Here is an 11,590-nt window from a genome sequence, read left to right on the forward strand (position 1 = left end):
CGGGGCGGCCAGCTCCTGCTGGACGAGTCTGTGTCTCTTTGGGCTTGTCTCCTCATGTGTTACATAACCTCCAAAGTGCCTGGTTGTCTGAGTGCAGCATGGGGTCGTATTTTAGAGCCTGCGTGCCTTGGCATTCTGGCATCTCTGCTGCCCGTCCCACCACTGTCTCCTAATTTTTAAATGAAGTAACTGTTCTGAAAGAACAACAGACAGGAAATCTAGGAAATCTGTGTTCAAGGTGAGGCTTTGCTCCAATATGCTGTAAGTTCAGACAAGTCCCTGAACTTGATCTATAATTTCTTTTGGCTCAGTCTCATTTGCAAAATGACCTAACTGTTCGACCAGGCACTCTCTAATGTTCAAAACAAAACTCACCTTTCCCCAAACACTCTTCCTCCTGATCTCTGATGCTGTATCTGAGAGAGAATCCCCTCAAGATCCTCTGTGATTCCTCCTTCATTCAATACCCATCCCATCTCCACCCCTGTTCTAACAGTTACAAGTCCTGTTTGCCTCATCTCTGAAACCCAGACACTGATTTCTGGGCCCAGCGACCAGACACAGTTTGGACCATACGCAGCTCTCACAGTAGGTCTGTCAAAGAGCGATCATAAGCACCCCTGCCACTGTTCTTTCTTATCTCCAATCTATTCCATGTAGTGCTGCCATCACCACCCTCAAAACGTAAAAAACTGTCCTGTCACTTCCCTGTCTAAAATCCTTTACCAGCTTCCAAATGCCTTATACATGAATACACAACTCTCCTAGGCCTAGAACCCACCTTTGTAGCCTCTGCACACACATCAGTCCCCCCTTCCTATGTGACCATGAGTCTCTGCACGGCTGTATCCTTCAGCTGCATTGCCTATCTTCCTTCTCAGAGTGGGGACCTCATCCTTCCAGGCGTGGCCCCAACGCCCCCTCCTCTACCCCAGCTCCTACCAGCATTTCTCCTTATGCTCCTGTGTACACCTCTCTAGTGTCCTCACACTGCATTCTAATACTCACATTTCGTGCCCAGCAGAACATGCCCGGTATCCACGCAATGGCTGCCCTGTGTTAGGGAAAGTAGTCAAGGATGGAATTTAAAGTGCAAGTTTGAAACCAGACTGCCATGGTTTAAATCCTAGTTTCACTTCCCACTGGCTATGGCCAAGATACTTAATCTCCCCAAGCCTCTGGATACATGGCTGGAAGAAATGGTTTAAATCTCAAAGTGTTCTTATAAGAACAACGGGTAACATAGGCCACGTGCTTAGCACCCTTTTGAGGTAGTAAGAGAAAAATAAGAATAATGGTAATAAGTAGTAGTGAGTAAGGGACAGGCAGGGCTAGGTAGGGAGAGAGAGGTAGGGGGCTACGGGATCAAGCTCATACAAATCTCAAAAATTCAGAGATATAAGGAAACCAGAGCTAAGGGAACAAACCAGACCATCCTGTCCCAGGTGTGGGAGCTGGGGTCTTATTATGACAGCTACGTGTGACCAACAAAGAATTACAGGACGCTAAAAAGGAAGCAAGCCACTGACGATGTTATCACTAGTCCTTACTCAAGGGTGTATCAACAGAGAAGTAAAAAAGATTTAAGTTCCCTGGTTAGCTTTCTATAAAAGACCAACCCTAAAAGCCCACAAGGGTAAACCTGTCAGGACCCCTCCCCCTCCCGAGAGCTTCTTCTGTTTCATCACTTACTGAACCTCTATCGGTTTACTCTCCTTTGTCTGAGAGATTCAGTCTTCGACTAGGTGAGACAAGAACCTCGCTGGTGTCCCACTTCAATAGCAGCGGCAGTGGCAGACAGAAAATTAATAGCGAAGACTGACGTCGCTGCTACTTGTATGTCAGGCATTGTCCAGAGAAGCTGACATATACATATACCACTCCTAGGGCCCTCGCTACAGAAGAGTTGAGTACTATTATTATACTCTTTCCCATTTCTGCAGAAGAAACGGACAGCACAGAGAGTCTGAGTAACTGCCCCGAGGTCACAAGTAGGCTCCATGCCCAAAATGGGGCTTGAACTCAGGACCCTAAGATCAAGAGTTGCAGGTTCTGACCACTAAGCCAGTCAGGCACCCCAACCACTGAACAGATAACTTATCCAAGGTTACTCAGCTTCTAAAGTGGCAGACTTTGTATGTAAGCTTTCAACCCCACAGAAGCTCCTTTGATTTTAGAAGAGTCATTTTAAAACATTTGGAAAATAGCTCTAATGGTGAAGTCTACAAAGGGGGGAAAATACCCAGATTCACACGAATTCACACAGCCATAATATACCTATATGATTATGGAAATTTTCATAACCATATAGAATCAAAGGTGGAAATTACTGCTATAGAAACAGTTTGTTTTACTTGGTTACCTTTTAAAAAGCAACATTTCTAAAAAGAAAATATGACTACATTCTAGCTAACCCCAGAAACTATGTTCCTCTTTTGCAAATAAAGATACAATAGCTGTGTAATCTGAATTGAGTGACATTTCCTTTTCAGCTCTACAGTCAGGGATAATTTAGCTAAGTTTTATTAAATACACAGATCTATAGTGGACTGTGCTACAGAACTGTATTCCAAAAATCACCAGTATCCACAACCTTCCTCATATACCTTTTTAATTTCAGAATCTCGGCCTGAGCTTCTTTTCCTTACCTGTACAATGGGGCCAACAGTACACACTTCTAAGGGGCTGTGGTGATTGATTACTCTTTAAGCAAATATTCATGAAGTGCTTACTCTATACTGCATATTGTTCTAGACACTGAAAATAAAGTAGTGAACAAAGTACTTGTTCTCAAGTCTACGTTCCAGCGTGGGATACAGATATACTGATGATAAATATATTAGTGAAAAGTGCTAAGGAGAATAAGCCAAGGCAGGTAAATAGAGTGATGATGAGAGGACCTGAGGGTTTTGTTGGTGTTCAGAGAAGGCACAGACCTGCAGTGTGGAGCGAGTAAGGCATGTGGAAACGGGGCCATAGGTTGGGTAGAGAATTACGGGCAGCAGGAATGTAAGTACAAAGGCCCCAAGGAGGGGAATGGGTGGCTCACACACGTGCCACCCACACCTCTCCTTGGGGTCCCCGCATCAGCAAGGAGGCAGTGACACTGGAGCAGAGTAAGGGAGGGAGACCCTGGTGGCTGAGATCAGAGTGAGGGCTGGAGGCCATGTCAGGTAGGACCCTTGTAGGCCCTCTCACAAGTTTTCTGTTTTATTTTCAGTGAGATGGGAAACCATACAGGTATTTTGAGCAAACAAGTGACAGGATTGGAGCTACGTCTTTAAAAAGAACTTTCCGACGGCTGAGTTAAGTAGACAAAAGTTGACAATGGTGGAGGCAGGAGACCACTTATGCTATTAAAATAATCCAGGTGAGAGAAGATGGCAGCTTGGGCCAGGGTGTGGATGGAGGCGGTGGTGAGAAGTGGTTGTGTCCTGGATAGATTTTGAAAGGAGTGCTAATACAGACATAAGAAGAGAGGATTCAAGGATGATCCCAGAGTTTTGACCTACGGAAATGTAAATATAAGGTTGCCGTTCCTGAGGTGAGGAAGGTTACACGTGGAGTTGGGGGAGGGAAAAGAGTTGGGAGCTCAGTTTTGAACATAGGAACTTTAGGTGCCTACAGGATATTAGAGTGGATGAGTAGACCATTAGATAGAGGAGCCTGGGGTTCAAGGAAAGGGTATGGACTAGAGATACAAATGTGGGTGTCACCAGTGTAGCATAGTATTTAAAGACCATACAGAAAGTCAATGTGGAATATCAGGAGCAAGAATTTCCTGTCCCCTTCTAGGTCCGTCAAGCTGTACTAAGAATCAAATTGATATGAGACAGATTAACAGGAGAAAATCAAATTTAGTTTCCTACATACAGGGAATCCACACTGACATGGAAATTCCAAAGATAGGCAAAGTAAGGTGTGTGTGTATGTATCCATCCTGAACTAAAGAGAATCAGGTGGGGGTCTGGGACTTTGAAGGGAAAGAATGCAAGTCACAGGGCAAGAAGAGCGAATGTTTGGTAATTAGATGCTTGCCTTGCCATATAGATGGGTCACTTGGATAAGACTCATTTCTGGTAATAACCATTATTAAATTGGGGAAAGACCCCAATTTAGATTCTTCTATTAGTCAAGGAAGGGGCAAAAAGTTTCTTTCATAGGGAGGAAGTCCATAGGGTCTTGATTGCCTTTAGGTCAAAATAATCTTCAAGCCAAAGTGGCCCACCTTGGAGCAGCCTGGCCCTTGGCCCCTACAGTACCAAGAGTTGAGGACTGTACGGGTAAGGCCCAATGCCAGCCAGACTCAATAACCCTCACATTTCTCTCTTCTCAACAGCCCTCCCTTCCTTGCTTTTTTTTTTTTTTTTTCAATTAAAGAGGATTTTGTGAGTGATAGGGTCAGTTTTTTTTTTTTTTTTAACTTCGGTTTCTAGATTCCTAATCTCCAGTATGTGTATAACAGTTTAAAGAATTCACCATTTAAATTCTAAAATTGTATTTGAAGCTATCCACACAAATATGAATGCCAGTTGTGATATTTTTTGTAACACTGTCAATGAAATTCTTTTGCAATTTAGAACTATCATTACAAAGCTAATAGAAGGAGCTATGAAATTTCTAAAGGCATTTCTAATTGATCTTAAATTTATCAATTGCCAATAGTTTTCAACTTACAGAAATGTTGAAATTTTGAATGTTGAAAGTTCACTTTGTGATAAGTAAGCCAATCTCTCGGTTGTAGATCCTTTCCAAGAAATATTAAAGAATGCCAAAGCTGTAACACTAAATTTGTGAAACAGCTCTTTTCTTTGTAAGATGAGTTGAATTAGTTCTTATCTTGGGTTCCACAAGTGTAAATTTATCTTTGAAACAGATTTTTTCCTTTTTTTTTTTTTTTTTTTAAAGATTCTTCAGTGATCTGCACACCCGACCTAGGACTGGCCCCTACAAACCCAGATCAAGAGCCCTGTGCTCCACCAGCCAGGCGCACCTCCACCAGCGACTACTAACTGCTTTACACAACTCTAAAGTCATATACAGATTTTAAGAAGTAAGTTGTTTAATGAGTTCAGTTTTCATAAATTCAGCCCAATATTTTAAAATTATCTATATGCTTGTGTTAAAAAAAAAAGTACCTGAGAGCGTATTTTTTAAATTAAAATCTTGTGGAAAATAGTTATGAATCATGAGAATGGTGATTTGTTACCGTTTGCTCTTTGTTTTCATAAGCCATTACAGAAACCTTTCCGAGGGGTTCATTCATACTGGCTTCCCAGCATTAGGGAAAAATCACAATCTGGGGCGGGAGAGGTGGGAGCCCGCTTTCCTCTGCGGCTCGGGCTCGCTGGGTGCTTTCCGGCCGGCGTCCTCCCACGTTCGGCCACTGATTTGGGGCAGGACCGGCTGCGTTGGCTCCTGGCGCTGAGCACCCAGGCAAAGGCGGCCCTCTCACCCGCGGCGACCGAGCCCAGACCCCTCAAGGGCACCACCGGTCGCTCGCCCGAAAGCGACTGTGACTCCCCGCAAGGCTTCGCCCGCCCTTCTCCAAAATGGGGGCAGGTCGGCGCCGGGGACGCTGGGCGCGCTCCCGGCGGAAGCATGGAGGGGGCGGGGCCGGTGGGAGCCCGGCGCTGATTGGCAGGCGCGGCCGACCTGATCCCAGGCGCGGGTCCGTAGAGTCGGGCGCCGCGGCCTGGGGCTGGGATGTGAGGGGCTGCGGGCTCCGGGCGGCAGCTGCTCCTGCGAGTCGCGGCGACTGCAGCGCGGGCGGGCGGGCGAGGTCAGCGGACGCCGTCGGCGGCTGGCCCTGTCGGCCGCGGGATGAGGAAGCGGACGGAGCCCGTCGCCTTGGAGCAGGAGCGCTGCACCGCCTCGGGCTCGTCCTCGTCCGGCTCAGCCGCCGCAGCGCTGGACGCCGACTGCCGCCTGAAGCAGAACCTGCGGTGGCGGGCAAGGGGCCGGCAGAGCCGCGCTGCGCCGCGGACGCGGGCATGAAGCGGGCGCTGGGCAGGGGAGGCAGGGCGCAGGGGCGGGGCCCCCTACCTGGCCCGCAGGCAGCTCTTAAGCCCCCCGCCCCTCCGTACGTTTCTTGCCTGCAGGAGCGCCCCACGTCTACCCTGCATTCTCTCGTGCCCTCTTTCCCTCGCCTGGCCCGCCAGTGCGGCCCGCGGGCATCCTTTCCCCAGATAGCTGTTTGCCGGAGGGCCCCCGACTGTCCCCTTCCCTCCCCTGGTGCCCTTTTCTGGCCCTCCGCGGCGCCCAGCCCCGTGCCCTTACCCTCCCCAGGTGACCCAGTGGTACCCCGTCCTCGACCGGCTGGACCAGCGTCTTTCCCAGGGGCTGGGAGCAGTGGGCAATCACGACCCCACGTTGGAGAGTAGAGGAGGGCGTGGGGGGCGTCCCTTGTGAGGCTCCTGGGCGCTTCTCACGTAAGAGGTGGGACGTGGAAGGGCAGGCTCCAGAGCCAGAGAGCATTGGGATTCTTGGCCTCAGATCTGCATAGAACTCAAAACTGAGCGCCCCTCTTGCTGGGCTGGCGTGTGCGGAAGCTTACCTTTTCCTGGTTTCTCACTTTGGTAATTTTTTCTCGGTAACTAGTTGTCAGAAGTGGCATTCTCTGCTGGACCTTTGGGGGAAGGTTCAGTGGTGTGATGTGGCCAGGGGTACACCGCATGGTCAGCTCTTGGAGGGAAACCTGTCGTTGCTTGTGCAGATGGCTAATGGTGCTTGAAATTGGGTTACACTGAGTTGTCTCCTTAGGAATCTCTGTAGAATCTGGAAGTCTTAGGTTTTTTTGCGTTGTCTGAATAGGAGATGAATGCATCCAGGTAAAGCTGATTTCAGAATTAAGATAGTGTATTTCACAGGGACAGATCTCTCCATATGCTAGCTTTGTAATTAATCTGGCTGTTCACAGAACGTATCATTCATGGCAAGTTTGAAGTCTGGGTGTTTCACGGTTTTGAACAGGTTAGTATGTAATGTTCTCAGGTGTTGTTGCAGAGTCGTTTCTTTTGGGGTCAACTGGAATGCCCTTAATTGACACTGGCCACTTCAGTGTCAAATATTTATTAAAATAGCCTCTAAAAATATCAATATCATTGCCTAAAAGATCATGAAATTGAAATTGAAAATATTTGGATAAATAATATTTATCCAAATAAATAAATATTTATCCAAATAGACACTTCAACATTTCAACCTCATTGCTTAAAAGGTTATGAAATTAAACTATAGTCTTCTCTAAGTCAGTGGTTCGCATTCTTGCCAGAAGGGCAGGGACTGACAGTATTTTTTTTTTCTATAAAATTATCTAGTAACTGGTCAATATCTTTTGTGAAACTAATTCTAGCTTGAATGTACTTTTGTAAACAGGTTTGGCATTACACCTAGATAAGTTTGGGAATTCTTCCTTTGAAGAAATGAAATTATTAGGCACAATAGTGTTTGGGGAAACAGTGCTGGCCTGGCACCTTCCTCGAAAGATGTATTGTATTTCAAAGATACGTTTATTTTCATTTTTGTATCAGGACAAAGAAAGACATTCAAGAGGTGCTCATATCCTTTGGAGGAACGAAAGACTGTTAGGGAATAAAAAGAGAAGCAGAGGGCAGGAAAGCCAAATGTATGTGTTACTCCGTGGTTTCCTTCCCTATTTCTTGGAATGTTCTCCTGGTCATTCTTCTCCTTTGTTTTCTTCTTCACCCAGGTCTCTGCCCAACTGTCACGTCCTCAGAGAGGCCCATCCAAAATAGACTTCTTGCCACTCCCAACACCCTTATTCTGTTTGCTTTTTTCATCACACTTATCTCCCTTGACCTTGCAATTGTCCGTGTACTTAATTGGCTTTATTGGTTCTCTCCTCCCCTACAATAATGGAACCCTATGAGAGCAGGGGCCTTGTTTCCTCCACTTTTCTGTCTCTAGTGTATGGCCATAGTAGGTGGCGGAAAATACTTATTGAATTAGTATCTCTAGCATAAATTCCTAAGAAGTGAAATTGCTGGGCCACGGAGTGTGTGTTTATAATTTTGAAAGGTGAGGCCAAGGAGTCCTCCAAAGTACTGATGGATACTTTTTCCCCGGCAGGTCAGTTACTTCCTTTCCCCCAAATACTGAATATCACCAAATATTTGGATCTTTTCTCTATTTGATTGATGAAAATGACATCTGATTTGTAGCTTTAATTTGCATTTCTAATTGTTAGGTGGCAATTTTTGTGTGTTTTTATAAGCCTATTGTGTACCTTTGAGTCTCTCAGTACGTGCCTTTGTTTGGGTCCTATTGTGCACATTTTCAAATACACAAAAGTAGGGAAGAGAATATAATGAACCTGGATGTATCCATCACGTCTTTTTAAACAGTTTGCCATGTGTTGCCAATCTTGAATCATTTGTCCCTCTTCCCTCCATTTCTTTGTAGGGTGGGGGACTAGAATGTTTTAAAACAAATGATTTTATTCGTAACTACTTCAGAGTATAACTTGGGAACTGGAACAAATAGAGACTTTTGAAATATATATAACCTCATTGCTATATTTATCAAAACTTTTTTATATTTATCAAAATTAACAATTTATTGCCTAGTACTAATTTAATGTAATATCCAATCTACATACACATTTCTCCAGTTGTCTCAGAAATGTCTTTAAAAGGTTTGTGTAAAAATCCTGTACATTTCTTAAATTTATTCCTAGTTGATCTTTTTTGTTGTTGAAAATAGGACCCTTTCTTATATTACATATTTTTATTATTGTACTTTACTAATTTTTATTTTATTTATTTATTAGAGAGAGAGGAGCACAAGTAGAGGGAGTGGTAGGCAGAGGGGGAGGAAAAAGCAGGCTTCCTGCCGAGCAGGGAGCCCCATGCGATGTGGGGCTTGATCCTAGGATCCTGGGATCATGACCTAAGCCCAAGGCAGATGCTTAGCCGACTGAGCCACCCAGGTGCCCCTGTACTTACTGATTTTTCAAGCAGTAACTTATGTCATCATATTGTTTCTAGTAGTTTTTGCAGTTGGTTCTCTTGGATTTTCAGGTATAATATCATATCAGTTACAAATAATAAGAATTTCATTCCATGTTTTTTACTTTTTATGTCTCTTGTTTCTCTTTTTTGGTTGCTTTGTATTTCCAGGACGAGATCAAATACTAAGTGAGAATGACAGTGGGTACGTTGTCTTGTTCCTTCACTGAGAATGCTTTTAGTGTTTCTGCCACACTGGTTATTTACTAAGGGCTGTGTGTTCCTCTTTGTTTTTTTAATCAAAAATGGTTGTTGAATTTTATTAAATACTGTTTTAGCATCTGTGAAATTATACAGATGTTCTTCCTTGACCTGTTCATATGAATAATAGTAACAGATTTTATGTTATTGAATCATGGTCATATTATTGAATCATCAGTGAAAACTCTGTTAGTGTGTAGCCAGATTCTAGTAATATTTTACTGAGTCATTTTACATTGTGATTTGTGAAACCAGTTTGTAATTTTGTTTTTAATGTAATCTTTATCAAGTTGTTTTAGTGCTTTCCTTAGCTTTATTAAAAGCTTTCTCTGCTTTAGCCAGTTTAAATACTCTTGAAATGATCTGTTTCCTTAAATTTGGTGGAATTCCCCAGTAAAACTACCTAAGCTTGGTGCTTTTGGGGCGCCTGGGTGGCTCAGTTCTTAAACCTCTGCCTTCGGCTCAGGGCGTGATCCCAGCGTTCTGGGATCAAGCCCCACATCAGGCTTCTCCGCTAGGAGCCTGCTTCTTCCTCTCCCACTCCCCCTGCTTGTGTTCCCTCTCTTGCTGGCTGTCTCTCTATGTCAAATTAATAAATAAAATCTTTAAAAAAAAAAAAAAGCTTAGTGCTTTTTTAGATTTGCTATCATTTTCTGGTTTAGTTTTGGTGATTTATACATTCATAGAAAATCATCTGTTTTATCCAGCTTTTTCCTCTGTATCTGGGGCTGTTATCCCTGTCCTGTTCCCTGATTTTGTGTGCTTACGTTTTTTTCCTTTTTCCCCCTTTTATTTATTTATTTATTTATTTATTTTTTAATAAAGAATTTTCTCATTTTTTCTTTTTTTTTTCTTTTCTATTATATTATGTTAGTCACCATACAGTACATCCCTGGTTTCTGATGTAAAGTTTGATGATTCATTAGTTGCGTATAACACCCAGTGCACCATGCAATACGTGCCCTCCTTACTACCCATCACCAGTCTATCCCATTCCCCCAACCCCCTCCCCTCTGAAGCCCTCATTTGTTTCTCAGAGTCCATAGTCTCTCATGCTTCATTGCCCCTTCTGATTACCCCCCCTTTCTTTATCCCTTTCTTCCCCTACCGATCTTCCTAGTTCTTATGTTCCATAGATGAGAGAAATCATATGATAATTGTCTTTTTCTGCTTGACTTATTTCACTTAGCATTATCTCCTCCAGTGCTGTCCATGTTGCAGCAAACGTTGAGAATTCATTCTTTCTGATAGCTGAGTAATATTCCATTGTATATATGGACCACAACTTCTTAATCCAGTCATCTGTTGAAGGGCATCTCGGTTCCTTCCACAATTTAGCTATTGTGGACAATGCTGCTATGAACATTGGGGTGCATATGGCCCTTCTCTTCACTACGTCTGTATCTTTGGGGTAAATACCCAGTAGTGCAATGGCTGGATCATAGGGTTGCTCAATTTTTAACTTTTTAAGGGACCTTCACACTGTTTTCCAGAGTGGCTATACCAATTGCATTCCCACCAACAATGTAGGAGGGAACCCCTTTCTCTACATCCTCTTCAACCTTTGGTGTTTCCTTCCTTGTCCGTTTTTGCCATTCTAACTGGCACAAGGTGGTATCTCAGTGTGGTTTTGATTGGAATTTCCGTGATGGCTAATGATTTTGAACATTTTTTCATGTGTCTGTTAGCCATTTGTATGTCTTCATTGGAGAAGTGTTCATATCTTCTGCCCATTTTAGGATTTGTTTATTTTTTTCTCGTGTATTGAGTTTGAGAAGTTCTTTGTAGATTTTGGATACTAGTCTTTTATCTGTAGTGTCATTTGCAAATATCTTCTCCCGTTCCGTGGGCTGCCTCTTAGTTTTTTTGACTGTTTCCTTGGCTGTGCAGAAGGTTTTGATGTTGATGAAGTCCCACAAGTTCATTTTATCTTTTGTTTCTCTTGCCTTTGGAGATGTGTCATGAAAAAAGTTGCTGTGGCCGATGTCGTAGAGGTTGCTGCCTGTGCTCTCCTCTAGGATTTTGATGGATTCCTGTCTCACATCGAGGTCTTTTATCCATTTGGAGTTTATCTTTGTGTATGGTGTGAGAGAGTGGTCAAGGTTCATTCTTCTGCATGTAGCTGTCCAATTTTTCCCAGCACCATTTATTGAAGAGACTGTCTTTTTTTCCACTGGATGTTTTTTCCTGCTTTGTCAAAGATTATTTGCCCAAAGAGCCGAGGGTCCATTTCTGGGTTCTCTATTCAGTTCCATTGGTCTATGTGTCTTTTTTTGTGCCAATACCATGCTGTCTTTGTGATCACAGCTTTGTAGTACAGCTTGAAATCAGGCAACGTGATGCCTCCAGCTTTGTTTTCC

General features: G+C 43.8%; 1 long non-coding RNA gene across 1 annotated transcript; it reads left to right on the forward strand.

The window, feature by feature from the left end:
• Positions 1 to 1,565: 1,565 nt before the first annotated feature.
• Positions 1,566 to 10,312, forward strand: LOC148108109 (uncharacterized). The gene is made up of 2 exons (XR_015721185.1): positions 1,566 to 3,370; positions 4,909 to 10,312. It is a non-coding gene; the product is annotated as an uncharacterized LOC148108109 (long non-coding RNA).
• Positions 10,313 to 11,590: the final 1,278 nt, after the last annotated feature.

The sequence above is a fragment of the Ursus americanus genome, chromosome 22, assembly GCF_024610735.1.
Source record: "Ursus americanus isolate L20-20 chromosome 22, mUrsAme1.1.p, whole genome shotgun sequence".
Lineage (NCBI taxonomy): Eukaryota > Metazoa > Chordata > Mammalia > Carnivora > Ursidae > Ursus > Ursus americanus.